The sequence below is a fragment of the Protopterus annectens genome, chromosome 1.part0 (genome assembly GCF_019279795.1).
Source record: "Protopterus annectens isolate FY-2018-M chromosome 1.part0, PAN1.0, whole genome shotgun sequence".
NCBI lineage: Eukaryota > Metazoa > Chordata > Ceratodontiformes > Protopteridae > Protopterus > Protopterus annectens.
In genome coordinates, this window is record NC_056725.1 from 907,156,316 (window position 1) to 907,172,722 (window position 16,407).

A 16,407-nucleotide genomic window follows, 5' to 3' on the forward strand; every position below is an offset into this window, starting at 1 on the left:
TGCAAACACAAGAATCCAATTATTTCAAATTAATCTAAGCTTCATTACTATTTCTGTAAGTAGTCTCATTCCTCCTTTCCTGCACTTCATGCCTGCAGTAAGAAACCAGCGACAGTATTTGCATTGATAAAAAGTCTGAAAAAGTAACCTCCAATAAATGAAGAATTATCAAAGTGAAAATGTCCCTTATGGTCATAGGCAGTCTGTAAAATTAGTCAAAAACCCACTTACTGTCCCTTGTTATCTTTCCCCTACAGATAGAAAATTGGGTAAAATCTGGGTAAAACTGGCTCAGCTTGTAAGGGCACTTGAGTAATTTTCAATGAACCTATAAAGAATAAATCCAGGTGAAGGGTAGTTACTTATGATTACCAGCATCATTTCCTTAAGAGGAAGTGGTGATATGACTAACCAGCAAAAGCTATGCTGTCATTTATGCATCACATGGAAATGCCAGAAAAGTGACAACACCTTTTACCTCTGAGAATAATCATAACATTCCAGTCAAAGAGGTAAAGTGTCCAATTACAAAGTAATTTAACTTCTTATTAAGTGCATTGACATTGTTGTTAGCAATTGTTTGGCATTTTAGGAAATATATAATATTTTCCATTCTTTTTTTTTTGTTTGTTTTGTTTTTGTCTCATGCTCTTTGCCTCATACCAGCTGACCGAGCCTTTCCTAATTTGTCTTTTGCCTATTATTCTCCCCAGCATGGTGACTGCTGAGGCCAGCAGTCAAGCAGCCATGAGAGAGCTTTGTGAACTTACTGAAATACTAACAATGAGGCCATTTGTTAAGCCTATAACCCCACAACTTCTAGCTAAAGTAAACACCTGTATCACCACAAGGGTATACTTATCCCTTTACCTATATGAACAAGTGCATGCTCCACATATGCCCATGATAGTCACCATTAAAATCTTGGAATACCAATGCCATGTCCTCCTGTTTCTTGACTACTGATGTCAAGACAGATTCTGTTTGCATGGAAGTAATCACCCAGCTGGGAACTGCCATCTCTTTTCTCACAGGATGGGTAAGCATTCATTGTCTGAGAAATGCAGTGTCTGTGGTGCCAAAGGTAGTGCACTCATGTTTGGTGCTGGAAGACTAAAAGGCTGTAGGTTCTATTCCCACTCTGGGTGACTGGATTACTTCTGACACTACAGTGCAATAGTAGGTGATACTTCACTCATGAACATGTCATCCTTTGGATGAGATATTAAGCTGCGGTCCTATATGCTTGAGATAGTGGTAGCTCAGGTAGATGCCAAAGACCCATGCCACCTACCAAAAAGAGTAGGACAAGTTTTGCCATAATAGTAGAAACCAAAGTAGTAGAAATACCACCTAGGGTCTCCCCTGAAAAGAGGCCACTAGCCTAGTGGGATTAACCCAGTTAACAAAGGATAAATAAATAAACAAATAAACTGAATCTTCCTTGATCAGCTGTTCAAGCACACAAGCTACTGTCTGAACTCAGATCATAATCAGAGTTCATTCCTCTATGCTGCAGACTCAGACATATTTAATTCTTTCCTGAACAGATTTTTCTGCTGAATAAAATATCTGCATTTATATGAGAAATATATAATGACATCAGTTCTTTTAACTCCCAGCTAGGACAACTACAACAATGGCAAATTCAAATATGATTAATTTTAAAATAAAAAAATGGATAATACATTTTATTGCATTCCATCTCCTTAATTCTCCTTCTACAAATGATAAATTATTGGTAAATAAAGAGCCACAATTTCAGAAGTTATTTAAAGAGTCAACACCATCATCATTGTTGTTGTCTTGATGATGACCATGATGCTAACAAGTTTAGCAGGGTAACAGTTATTTGTAGCCCCCATAAAAGTCCCTATCTCATCCATTGACATCTGGAAATGCTTCTCAGCAAGTTGAGGGATATGTTCAGAACAATGTGTCCTTATCTTCTTTGGGGCTTCCACACAGTGCCTGGTACTACTCCCAAAAATGGTACACATGGGACATTCTTACAAGGTGCACAAACCACCTCAAATCCTCTTCAGCATGGAGTAGTAGAGCTTGTACCCAGACGTCCTCCCATATTGCTGATCTTTTCACTTTGTCATGGAAAACTTGATAGAAAAAGTTGAGTTATTTAATGAAAATTTAGTATTTATTGCCATTTATGTGAAAGATCTTTTTTTTCTGTTATAACCTACAATATTGGGTTAGAGTGTTTTTCTGAATTAATGACTGGGATTCCCTTGATTTCTACTCAGGGGAGACACACATTTTGCCATAATTAATGGAAGTGGTGTTATATAAAAAAATTGCATTTTTAATGGGGAAATTTACCCCCAAAGAATAGAGGTAGCCATGTTGGCAGCTTGTGCCCTGATTTATGCGCAATTAATTATAGTGTACAGGGGACAAAACTTTAAATATTGTTGGAATTTATATTTGTAGTACTTAGGTCATACAGTTATTTTTTGGGTAGATTTTATTGATGAATTAGAACAATTTATTATATTAATACTACTACAGAGTTTTTGAGATTTACTTAATGAACTCATGTATTTAGATGATAAGATTTCCAAGGACTGTCGGTCATGAATAGGAAGCCCACTTACTTCAATTTCTTTTTTAAATTTCTCTAGCTGTCATCCATATTTTCAGAAAAAATCCTTGATAAAGGCACAGCTGGTCTGTTTGTAATGAATGACATCTGAGTATGTAGATTTTTTTTCAAGAAATAGATGTGTTCAAAAATATGCTCATGAGGAGAAGGTATCCTAATACATTAGCAAACACTACCACCAGGAAGTGGACAATAATCTCTGCACACAGGGTCACTGTAAAAATATTTCAATGCATGATATCCCCACAAATAACATAGGATAGAAAAACAAATGGTTGTTTAGCGCTTTCATCCTACACTTAGGACTTCTTCATTACAACCTATTCCTAAACATTATGCACTTTAAATTGTCGCTTGATGTATTGACATCAGAAATTACCTAAAATGCCATACAAATTTTAGAAGACATACACTTTAAAAATATAAATGCATGCATAAATATAATACCAAAAAATATGTGTATAGGTATAAATATATAGAACAATTATTATGCAATTCCATATAAAATATAAATAATATTAATTAAACCTTCTATTTAAGAATACTAGTCAAGGACACCATGTCATTCAAACCTGGGGGATTATATGCATTTAACTTAATTTGCCACTGTAATTCACAAAGAGCTTTATTTTTATTTTTCTTAACTATATCATGAGTATGTTCTTAAATTTGCAGGGCAATCCTGACACAAAGCTAAATAAATAATTCTCTCAGTGTTACAATTATAATAAGATTTCACCCTGATTGCCATGTTATTACATAAATAGACTACATCGCCTTCTTTTAAATAACAACACTGAGAAACACACCCACACCTAAAAGTACTATTACTCCTTCTACTTAATGTTTTGTTCTTATCACTCTTTTCAAGTAATATTTTTCAGATTTGTCAATTCGATAAACAAATTTAGGTCTTGTCCCAACTACCTCTCCCATTTCATCAGTAGCAGGGAACATAGTCCAGTTTTTTAGAACGATATGTTTAATAGCTTCACTGTCCAAACTATAAGTCATTATAAATGCTCATAAATTCATTATTTACTACTTTCTGCTGTTTTTCTAATATTTGTGACTCCTCCTGAATAAGTCAATGGTTTATAAAAACCTGAAACTATCTTATAAACTACTTCCCAATAAACTGTCATAATAAAATCCTGAGGATAATCCCTTGCTTTAAAATAACCTATCATTCTGTCACATTCAGTTAAAATGTATCATGATTAGAAATAATTCTGGCTAAATGAACAAACTGTCCTTTAACTATACCTTTCTTTTGAAATATTGTGTGTCCGCTATTATAGTGCAACAAGTTATTAGAATTAGTAAGTTTCCTATAAATAGTTGAAATTAATCCTTCCTCATTAATATTTTTACTAATCTCTACATCTAAATAATTAATTCTATCAAGTCTTAAATTGTGGGTAAACTTTAAAAATTCATACTAGAATTCATATAATCAATACAATTTCCCAAACATTATCTAAATATCTCACATATAAAGTGCATTTTTCTTTAAAACTACTGTTCAATATCATTTTCTTCTCCCACTAGAACAAAACAATGTTAGCAAATGAAGGGATACATGCAGCTCCCATTCCAGCCCCCTTCTTCTGCAAAAAAGATTGCACCTCAAAATAAATATCTATGTTCTAATACAATCAACATCTTCTTCTTCTTCTTTCAGCTTTTCACGGTTAGGGGTTGCCAAAGCAGATCACCTGTCCGCTCATGATTGGCAGTGGAGTTTTTTATGGTGTCGAGTTACCAACCTTCCACAGAAGGCACACACATGCACGCACTCATGCCTACGGGCAATTTAGAGTATCCAATCCACCTACAGCATGTCTTTATAAGTTTATTTAAAATAGTAGTAATCTCATTTTGATTCAAATCAGTATTCTCTACTAAAAATTCATTAGACAATTCTAAACCTTCATCATATGTTTTATAAATCTATAACATCAACAGTACATAAAATAGTTTTTGGGCCAGGGATGATCCTCATTAAAATTCATTAAAAATCCTATGATTCCTGTCACTGTTGGTTTCACAGAAAAGTCACCTATTCTTTGATCAAACCACCCTTGGAAATGACTGGTACTAATTACTTCATTTTTTTCTTTCCTTCGATTTTCTCCTCTCATGTTGTCCAGTGACAATGGAAATAAAATCCAACAGATCTCTGCTCGGTGTATGTTGGCCCAATGCTGGAATATCATCAGATGTCTCATTTGTGTGAAATAGTGATGTTAATGCATTGTAATGCATCTCGTTTGGCAGTTTGGATAATTGCTGTGTCACTAATGCTAGTAGCTGTAGTAAATTACCCAAACTTTCCTTTAATTTTTCCATAGCAAGACAAACAACCCGAGAAGCAGAGTATATCCAAGCTGATGTAGAAAATTGTGAACACAACACTACATGCAAAACCAAGAACCAGTGCTGAAGCAAACATTACCCACAGGAACTGGACAATAATCTCTGCAGAGAGGGTCACTCCAAAAATATTTTATTGCATGATATCGACACAAGTAACACAAGGTAAAAAACAAACAGTTGTTTAGTGCTTTCATCCCAAACTTAGAACTTCTTCAGAACAACCTGTTCTCAAACATTATGCATTTTAAATTGTCGCTTGATGTAGTGATGTCAGTAAAAATGCCACACAAATTTAAAAAGATATGCACTTTAAAGATATAAATGTGCATGTAAATATAATAACAAAAATATAAGTATAAATAGAAATAGAAATGTACAGACTAATTATTATGTAATTACATATAAAATATAAATAATGTTAATAAAACCTATAGTAACCTAGCAAATAAAATAAGTAAATAATAAAATAAATAAAAAAATAAAATAAATGACTCTACCAACAAAAATAACTGTGGTGGCATTATAAGGACTTGCCATTTTCTTTTCTCTTCAGTAGCTGTGGCTTAGAAAGCTGTGTTTAGTGAGTAAGTAAATAAAGTAATGCATTTTGTTGTGTGAATGAGTGTGAATGTATTTAAGTGTATGTCTGCATGTCTGTTCCTGCATGTGTGCTTGTGTGTGAGTGCGTTTGCATGTGTATGTGTGTGTGTGTGTGTGTGTGTGTGTGTGTGTGTGTGTGTGTGTGTGTGTGTGTGTGTGTGTGTGTGTGTGTGTGTTGAGACACACACACATACACACACACACACACACACACACACACACACACACTCAGTGTATGTATGCATATAATTCAGCTTCTTTGCTCAAGATTTCTGGACAGCACCAGCAATAATGGACTGGTGAAGAACCAACATCAAGAATAATTGGATTTCACTCTAATCCACTTAAAAATGCAACAAAAGAAAATATTTTGTATAACATCCTTTTTTTCTGAACAATAAGACTCAACGTCCAGTACAAAAATATCAGACAAAAATCAGAGACATTTTATAAAAACAGTAACATTTGAGAAGTAAGTGATGAGTAGAAGGATTGCTTTGCAGCATATGCATTTATTCATTCATTTGATGACAGTGAGATATTTGAGGTATAGACTGTCAAGAAAATGGCTACAAATGATTTGTACATTTCTATATGTGTGTTGGCGGTGGGATACATCAGAGCTTCTGCTTATGTGTGAGAGACTGTCTCCATGCCTCCATATCTGTTAATGTCTGTGTGTCCATATATGCAACTTGCTGTATTTTGTGTTGTGTGTGTGTGTGTGTGTGTGTGTGTGTGTGTGTGTGTGTGTGTGTGTGTGTGTGTGTGTGTGTATATACGTGTGCACACATGCGTGATTTTAGATATTAAATATTTACATAATGTGTAAGAGTTTGTATGTAAAATACAACAAAGAACAATTACATATCCTCCACAACTATGAAATGTTAGACAGAGGAATTATTTTATATCCAAATATATATAAAATATGTTTCTAATGATTATAAAACAAATGCAAATCAGGTTACCAGGTATCCTACTTTCTAAGTTCAATAATACCATTCACATTGGTCATTATAGAAGAAATAATGTACCTTGCAGGGGTGGGGAGGCATCTAACCTCACAAAACCTCTGGGTAGTCCATTTCCCTCTAGTAATGCACACGCTTTTGGAAATTATTGTTTGCTTAATGCTAAACTTAAAATTCTATGGGGACCTTGTTTACTGTTATATGGCAAATTAATTTTATTATGTAATGAGAATTATTAAAATATTAGAAATGGAAAGACTCCAGTGGAAAATGGTTTTGCAGGTGAATTTTATTGAGTTCTGCAAGAAGCCTGGGTATAATGTTTAACCAGGGTTCATAATAATGCTTGAGAGTACTTCCTTTTTCTTTCTAAGACACAAGAAACCAATTGCTATACCTAAAAGAATGATGGGGTAAAGAAGAACTGATTAATTTACATAATGTGTATCACTATATTTTGGGTGTAAAATACAACCAAGCGCAATAACATATCCTACAGCAGCAATGAAACATTAGACAGATGAAATATTTTTGCATCCAAAATATATTTAAGAAATGTATACAAACATAATAAACAAAATAAATGTGGCAAGCTCTACCTACTAAACTTGAATGAATTCTATAAAGCATATCTAGACCTCACAAAGGTGAATGGCCCCATTCCACTTTAAGGCATAGTAAATAAACTAACCCAGTTAAATGTAAATTACTATATAACTAAGGCTCACAAACAGAATAAAGGAAATTTGTCAGAGCAGATCTACCTCCTCTAAATGACAAGTCCCTATCAGTGTGCCCCAGGGTTCAGTCCTTGGGCCAGTCTTCTTTGGTGTTTACTTCTCAGGGGTGATAGCAAATATTAAGTGTTTACGGAAAATTAGTTTGCAGATAAATGTAGACTTGGTACTGTCAAAAACTCCGGAACAGCAGTGAAAAAGCACCAAGCAGCAATAGCGTAAAAACAGTTTTAATTTCCGCTTTCGTCACTCGACTTCCTCAGAATGCACTACAACATACAAAACCAGACCCTTAAATACTGTAATACAAATAGATAATTAAAATACAATCAATTAGTTAAAAACCAATAATACAATTATTTTAATAATAAACTAATATTGTGAGCCTTATTAATATGTAGTTTTCGGTGTTTTAAAAAACATTTAATGTTAATGGCATCATTGAGACCTGGAAATCTGTCAGAATTTAATCTGATCTGCCATATAGTTTCACGTTGTTCAAGATGGTTCTTAAAATCACCCTTCCTTAAATCAGGATGCACAATTTCCAGTACAGAAAATAAAAATTTTTTGAAAACACAAAATGAACAAGATACTGTGTGTTTGTAAAGGGCATTGTTTTCATCATTGGTTTTAATGCTGTAAAGGTGTTCCCTAATCCTAGTCTTAAGACTACGAGTGGTCATGCCTACATAAAAAGCCGGACACGTTGAACATAAGGCAATGTAAACCACTCCAGTGGAATTACAGTCAGCATAACCATCAACTCTGAGCGTCTTGTTCATTGTTTCTACTGAGATGTAAGGGCCCTCAGAAATGTACCTGCACATATTACAAAAGTGACATTTGTGCATACCTGTTTTACTTGTAGGTGCTTGACTACAAACTGTATTGTTGAACTCTAAAATCTTTTTAAGATTGTTATGTTTCTTAAAAACAAAAGCCGGACAGTTTCCCAAAACCTGTTGAATATCCTTATTTCCACTAATAATTTTCCAATTGTTGGCAATTATCTTTTTAATCTGCCCCCCGTCAGTGCTCATGTCTAGTGAGCATAAAATATTGTTGTTAATGTTGTTTCCTAACTTTGCCTCATCATTGCTTGAATTCAATGATAATGGATGATCTAACAATGGTTTAAAAGACAAGGACCGTTTACTCAAAATTTCATCTTTAATAAAATTCAAATCTTTTACTTGATAGCCCCTACTACTAAATAAAGAAACTATAATGTCAAACTCATCAACTAAATCCTGATGTTTGCTAGTCATCCGGCTGGCCCTAATAAATTGACCTCTAGGGATGTTTTTGACTATATGCTTAGGATGGTTGCTGAGAACATGTAAGTAGTCATTAGTAAAAGTCTCTTTGCGAAAGATTTTACTATGGAACCGTGATTCGACTGTGTCCCAATACAAAACAACATCTAAAAAATTAACATGTGTCCCAAAACTACCTTTGGTGAATTTTAAGTAGTCCGAAGTGGAATTTATTTCTGATATAAAACAATCAATAGTGTTGCAATCACCCTCAACAATAAAAAATAAATCGTCTATGAATCGACAATATAATTTGATGTCAAATTTTTGTTTAATAAATGGCAAAGATTCTGATTCCCAACCTGCCATTACCAAGTTCGCAAATGCTGGTGCTGCTGGAGACCCCATGGCAACTCCCTTTTTCTGTCTGTAGTAGGAATCTCCTAGTAAAAAGAAATTGTTCTCTAAAATAAGCTCAAGAAACAATCTAATAGTAGAGATAGCATTGTTGCTTAATTCCAATTTCCTTTTGGCTAAAAAATCACAAACTACGTCAATTCCTACTGAATGGGGGATGCAGGTGTATAGCGAAACAACATCTAAGGTGAAAATGATGTGTTTAGTGGGGTCAAAGTCAAAGTCCTTCAAAAATAGCCCTAGTGTACTTAAAAAATGCCACGAGTCCTTAATGAATGAATCTTCACTGGTCACAACCGGCCCTAAAATACCGTCAATGACCAGGGAAATGCCCTCAGTGACTGAGTGCGGTGATGAGACAATGGGCCTGAGGGGAGGGTCATGTAAGTCCTTGTGAGTCTTGGGGATACCAAAAATCACCCCAATACGTGGCTCTTCAACTAAACAAAAATCATACATGTCACAGCTGATGTCATTAGTCATGTATAAAGCATACAATTCAGAATGAATAAACCTAAATCGACGATTTATGTCATACAAACTGATGGATTCATACTTGTCATTATTATTAACAATCTCCAACATTTTTTTGTAATAAACATCCTGAGTCATGATGACTATGTTACCCCCCTTGTCACTTTTCATGAATCTATAGTTTTTACTTAAAGTTTTTAAACTAGTCAGGGCAAACCTTTCATCTTGATTCAAATTCTGAATAGTGTTATTCTTGTGATGTAAAACACTAGTTATATCGTTGATACATTGTTGTTCAAACACTTTCAGAGTGTGGTGTAATTGAGGGGTATAATGAGATGGTCTCACTAAAGACTGTTTTTTTGACTTAGGATCTGACACAGAATTCATCAAATAAACAAGATTTAATTTCCTAGTGTATTTTTTTATGTCTATTATAGTCCTACTATAACAAGCTCTGGTTGTTGGAATAAAATTCAACCCATATTTTAACACCTTAATTTCTGTGTCAGAAAAATGATGGTCAGTTAAATTAATGATGTTAAATAAATCCAGACTGTCTACTACATTTCTTCCCCCGAGGAGTTCGAGCCTAAAAAGGTCCGACTCCTGGTTAGAACAGTGTTCCTGTTCTGTTGATAGTTCTTTTTGCCTAAAAAAGAAGAAGAAGAAGAAGACGATGGAGGCGCAGTTGAAGATACTTGAGAGTTAGTACCATTTTTATTTTTAGGTCTAACTGCCTCATTGGTACTGGAAGAATCACTACCAGCCTCCTTAGAATTTGCAAGCATGGTGTTGTCACTTACAACATCATCAATACAGTCAATAGGTAGTCTATGGTCACTAGAATCATTGTCAAAAATAACATCAACAGCTTCATTGGATAATAAAGGAAAATCCTGCTCATAATGAGCTGACTCCTTGTCAAAAAAATGCTCCGATTCATTGGAGCCTGTACCAACTGGATGATGATGTTTTTTACCCCAAGCGGTAAAAGCATGTGGGCGTTGATAATCGACTTTACTCGTTGTGTTGTTAGTCCTAATAGCAAAGTTGCTATAAGCGTTGTTGTTATCGTAAGAATTAATGTCTCAAGCTATTTTTGACTGTTTACGGTTGGTAACATCTACTGTGTGTTGTTCCAATTGCTCAAACAAGTCACGATTGTTTAAATCGCCAGTTTTTTCTCTCAGTTCCCTCTCCAAAAGACCAATTTCCTCTTTTAAGGTTCTCATTTTCACACAATTGTTTTCAATAAGTAACTTCAGAAACTCTAATCCAGCGTTATTAAAGAATTTTACCAAAGTTCTGAAAAATGGAGTATTGACTGTAACCCCATTGGGGCACTTAAAGAATCTCAGTCCCTTAGGAACAATTTCTAATTGAATACACCTCCTAAAGTAACAGTTCTCCAAATCTAGAGAACGATATCTTTTCAATAGTTTAAGCAATAATCCACGTTGGTTGTTAATGTCTACAAAATTAACAGAAGAATGTTGTTTACCTGTGGCAAAAAAAGGGTTCTCAATCTCGTCAAGGAATGAACGAACCGTTCGGTACTTGTTTGCCCCAATAGTATTTGAACCACCACGCTTAACGGACGTCGCTTTGCGGCAATAATCCTTGTTGCGTTGGTTATCCTCTACTGTTGTTTCAATGATAGTATTCAATTCATGAAACGAAGACTCGGGGCTAAAGGTTTCGGTTGCGTTAGATCTCACAGGCATAACGTGATCACATGATCTAACTTCGCTTCTCGCCACCAAAATTTTTAAAGAACCCTGTATCTCTAACAGGGTGTTGACAAGCAACTTGTTCAGAGAACTGTTGTCCGATGTCGGCGTGTCATGCACCGACAAATTCAAAAGAACTTCTTCACCACTTTCCATTCTGATTTAAATGTTTTTTAAAACACCGAAAACTACATATTAATAAGGCTCACAATATTAGTTTATTATTAAAATAATTGTATTATTGGTTTTTAACTAATTGATTGTATTTTAATTATCTATTTGTATTACAGTATTTAAGGGTCTGGTTTTGTATGTTGTAGTGCATTCTGAGGAAGTCGAGTGACGAAAGCGGAAATTAAAACTGTTTTTACGCTATTGCTGCTTGGTGCTTTTTCACTGCTGTTCTGTTCCGTGACTTTTCAATTGGTTTGGTGCTCTTTTTGTTTATTTCTGTCAAAAACTCCACATAGGATGCCACTATTCTCTAAGATGGCTTTTCTCAAACAAATAGCTAGTATCAAAACACATACAAAATCTAAATGTCAGGAAATGCATAATGGTATCTTTCAGCAAGCATGACTTTCCCTGTAACTATTACATTGAAAATGCACACCTGAATGTTGATTCCATAGACAAATATGTGAGAACTTATGAACTGCCTTCGATCACCATGTACCCACTATTGTAAAGAAATATTTTTCATTGCACAGCTTCTAAAGGTATGGCATCCAGATCCAGAAACATAATCATCCCACTGCACTTGGTTCTCATTAGGCCAATCATTGAATATCATTGCCCCGTTCAGTATGTACCTGTCCAAACATTTGCCACCAATGGAGCAACCACAATTCATTTTCACTTAAAAATCAAGGGGCTAAATCATGAAAACTATACAGACTATCTCAAAGCTTTGTCCCTGTTCTCACTATCATACAGGCTAATAAGAGGTGACTTCTGTCTTGCATATAGATCTTCAAAAGATCCTGTCCTGTTAGACGTACTACACATTTGTAACTCCATTGGTAGAGTAACCACTCGTTCAAGGGATCTCAATCTCTTTTGCAACATAAACAGGACATGCTGGAAGAACAGTTATATGGAAGTATCTTCCACTCCACATAAACAGCAGTACCTCTCCTGCTTGATTTAAACATAATTTCTATGGCTTGATTTGAATGAGAAACTATAGATTCACCCCTGGTTTAGTAGGCTAGGTTTCTTAAGATCTTCATAGATCAGTTGCCTAGTAAGTACCTATAATCCTACAAGAACACAATTTTGGTGGCAATGAAAACTATGTTAATCACTTTCAAGTCAGACTTCTATCAACAAATAAAGTGTGCTCAGCTTATTACTGCTCATGTCTGTATGTCTTGCAAAGTAGGAGCTAATAAATTCTAAATAATGTTTTGCAAACTCTGTTATCAATGTTTTAGCTGTAGATATCCAAGATGCATAAAGGAAAATATACCTATAGGCCAAGTGATCCATGCTTCAAGACTTATAACTCAGATATGGTATTTGAAGATGTGTTTAAAACAGTAATAAAATTATTTAGAAATAAAAGCTGTAGCATTATATTTTAGTAGGTATGGTAAGGAGATTTTGATTGAAAGATATTCTCTTTTGCACCTATTTTGTTGAATGGTTTACCTAAGTCCAGAAATATTTTGAAAGAGAAGTTATAAATACCCTGTCCTACACTGATCGCCTAAAGGCTCTGTCTCCGTATTCAGTTTCCTATAGGCTGCTGAAGGGTGCTTTTTGGCTGGCTTAAAGGGCTTCCTCTGACCAGCCCTGATGGATCTGTTGCACATATGCAAATGAAACAGCACCAGAATCAGTAGATCTGGGGATATGAACTTCACTTGCAACATAAACAGAAATTGCTGGAGAGACAGATATATATCCCAAAGGATCTCCACACTATGTAATAGACTTCCTGTCAATGTAAATCACAGTTCACTGTGACACTAATCCAACAAAATCTTGGCAATTGGATGGAAAATCATAAATTTAATTCTAACCTGGCCTACATGCCCTTTATGGATAGAGGCCATCAATATGAAAAGTCTTATCCTAACTAACACCCCCCCCCCCACAAATACTTATCTAATTGCCTACTAACATGCCCCCCATAATACTTGCAACCTAAATGGTTTGAGGTATGTGGCTAGGCTTGTAAGATCCATAGTGGTTATTAGCCTAGTAAAAATGTATAAATCTACAAAAATGTTTTTGTTAGACCTGAGTATTGCATTTATGTGATTAAAGATATTCTCACTAATAACTGGAATTTTATTGTAGGGAATCACGGTTTGTTTACTGCTTTACATCATGAGCCACAGTTCATAGGTTAGTACTAAGCTAACTACCCTTGCAAGCTGTTTTAAGCCTAGCCAATTATCTTTTGTGAGACTCAAACCTTGCAGCTTGTTTTTGCAAGGCAAACACCTTTACCATTAAGCCACACTCCCTACCTTAAGTTTGTTTACTGCAGAGCATTAGATCTTAAAATAAGAATTAGAAATGACACAAGCCTTATTATTTCACATATTCATTAACAAAAAAAGATTCATATACAGATTTGCAGTTTGTAAGTTCTGCAGGTTGATAGGTGAAGGTTAGAACTCTTGGTATTTATTTATTTGCATTTGTTGACTGGGTTAGAGCAGTGTTCTCCCGGGTCCTTATTCAGACTCAGCCTAGGAGTGCTGCCTGGTAAAATGATTTGCTAAAAGTCACACAGTCAGACAATAGAGGCAGATTGAAAAAAAACTCTAGACCACTGAAAACATCTTGTTAAACAGCTCCTTGATTGTTGGTTTCAATTGCCAGGCATAAGTAAGACACATTAAATTATAATTCTCAAGGGCTAGTTTACATTGCTTTATGTTGTGGCTGTGACTGTTTCTGTATAAGAATGACAATTAGGAGGCTGCCACAGCACATGCATGAACACCTAAATGCTGTTTAAACAAAACTCAAAGAACACTCTTTTCAAACACAGCAAGATTTCTATAGCTGACTGAACATCAGTTTTCTTTGTGATTGGCCATGAATCTATGGGCTTCAGGGAAGGTGTTTTTTGTAAACAGGTTTGAAGTCAAAGAGACTTGATGGTGGATTTTAAGTCAAGCTGATAAATAAATCTGATTATTCAATTATTATTTATTGACATTTTATTACTGAGAAAGTTCAACTGGGCAGGAGCCCATTTTCAGCCGAGGCCTGGTGAGAAAAGCTCTAAAAAAAAAAAAAACAATTACAGTTTAAATAATTTACCAAATTAGACATAATATGAAAACATTGGTTAAGAATGGTTACAAGTAATATAACAATGATTTCATAGTTAGAGAAATTTTAGCCATTTTATAAAGAAATTAAAGGTAAGTTATCATAATACAAACAGAAATTGTAATATGAAGTGAGAGAAAAGCAGATTTATGGTATATTTTTAGAGAAAAACAGGGGAGAAGAACTGATAGGAGAAAGGAAGTGAATGAAGAAGGGAGAGTAAGGAAATGCAAGGTGAACAGGTATTTGTCCACATTTAGGGATATAAACTAGTCTATTAATTATTGAATTAGTCTCTTAATATAAAGTCTGTTGTAAGCACTCATACTTTAAGTCAAATACTTTTGTATTTTATATATCATTTAAATATTTACATGATGACTTTTACTTTTATTGTATATGTTGTTTGATCATTTCATGTATCTACCTATGCTTTAAAAGCTTAATGTCTTTATGTTCCTCATAACATGTTTCACTTAATATATATACATATATATATATGGGTCTACCTGACATGGTCGACAGTTCATATGGTCGACAGTTTATTTGGTCGACAGTTCATTTGATCGACAAGCATTTTAGGTGGGGGACTGTGCCCCCCACACCCCCCAATGTGGGGGGCTGTGCCCCCCAACCCCCCCCTAACTATATATATCAACTCCAGGGTTGCACAACATTGGGGAAGGGGGCAAATCTGCTTGTCGACCAAATGAACTGTCGACCAAATGAGTGTCGATTATATGAACTGTCGACCATGTCAGGTAGACCCATATATGTATGTGTGTGTGTGTGTGTGTGTGTGTGTGTGTGTGTGTGTGTGTGTGTGTGTGTGTGTGTGTATGTGTGTGTGTGTGTGCATGCGTACGCATATATCTATCTATCTATCTATCTATCTATCTATCTATCTATCTATCTATCTATCTATCTATCTATCTATCTATCTATCTATCTATCTATCAGTCTATCTATCTATGTGTATACATATCTATATCTATATATAGATTTATAGATATGTATATGCATGATATATTTATATATATATATATATATATATATATATATATATATTTATATATATATCATGCATATGCATATCTATATATAGATATGTATGTACATATATATATATATATATATATATATATATATATATATATATATATATAGGGATCCCTTTCAGAACCTTGAAGTTTCAAAACTTCGAACTTTAAAAGGATGAGACCATAAGACTGAAGTTTTGAAACTTCAAACTTTTTGAATGCAGATGGCCGTACAGCGCAGAATGGGAAAGTTACCATTTTCCTCACTGTAATGCGATCTCAGATATGGTGTATTTATTTAGCAGGGGGTGTGGGGGAGAGGTGGGCTTTCCCCCCTGCAAAAACATAAAAAACATTTTTTTGTTTTATTTTTTTATTATGTTTTCAAAATGTAAACACTTTCATCTTATGGCCTTGGCCTTTTGAAGTTCAAAGTTCTGCAACTTTGAGCTTCCAAAGTAGAGCTGTAAATGTAATCTATATATGGTTTACTATCAAAATGATGAACAGACATACTCTGCAGATGGAAAATCAAATGGTAGGTGTTTGATTCCCATGTTGCTGAGCATTACATGAATGAAAGTTCACATCAGTGAATGTTACTGTGCATTCGCTGTTATGAACTCAAAGTAATGTACAGAGATTGCAGTACAGAGCGGATTGGGACATTCACTCCTTTTCCACTTAATGTAGTGTGATCTTGAAGTTGGAATATATAGTTAGCAGGGGGTGTGGGACAGCCACCCACAGGTGGAGTGCAGTGGGGCTTGCCCCCCTGCAAAAACATGATGTGACGTGTAGGTGTTTCACTTGCATATGGACATCATGTCTCGTATATAAACGTCATGTCCTCTTTTCATAGGAAATTTCTAATCTG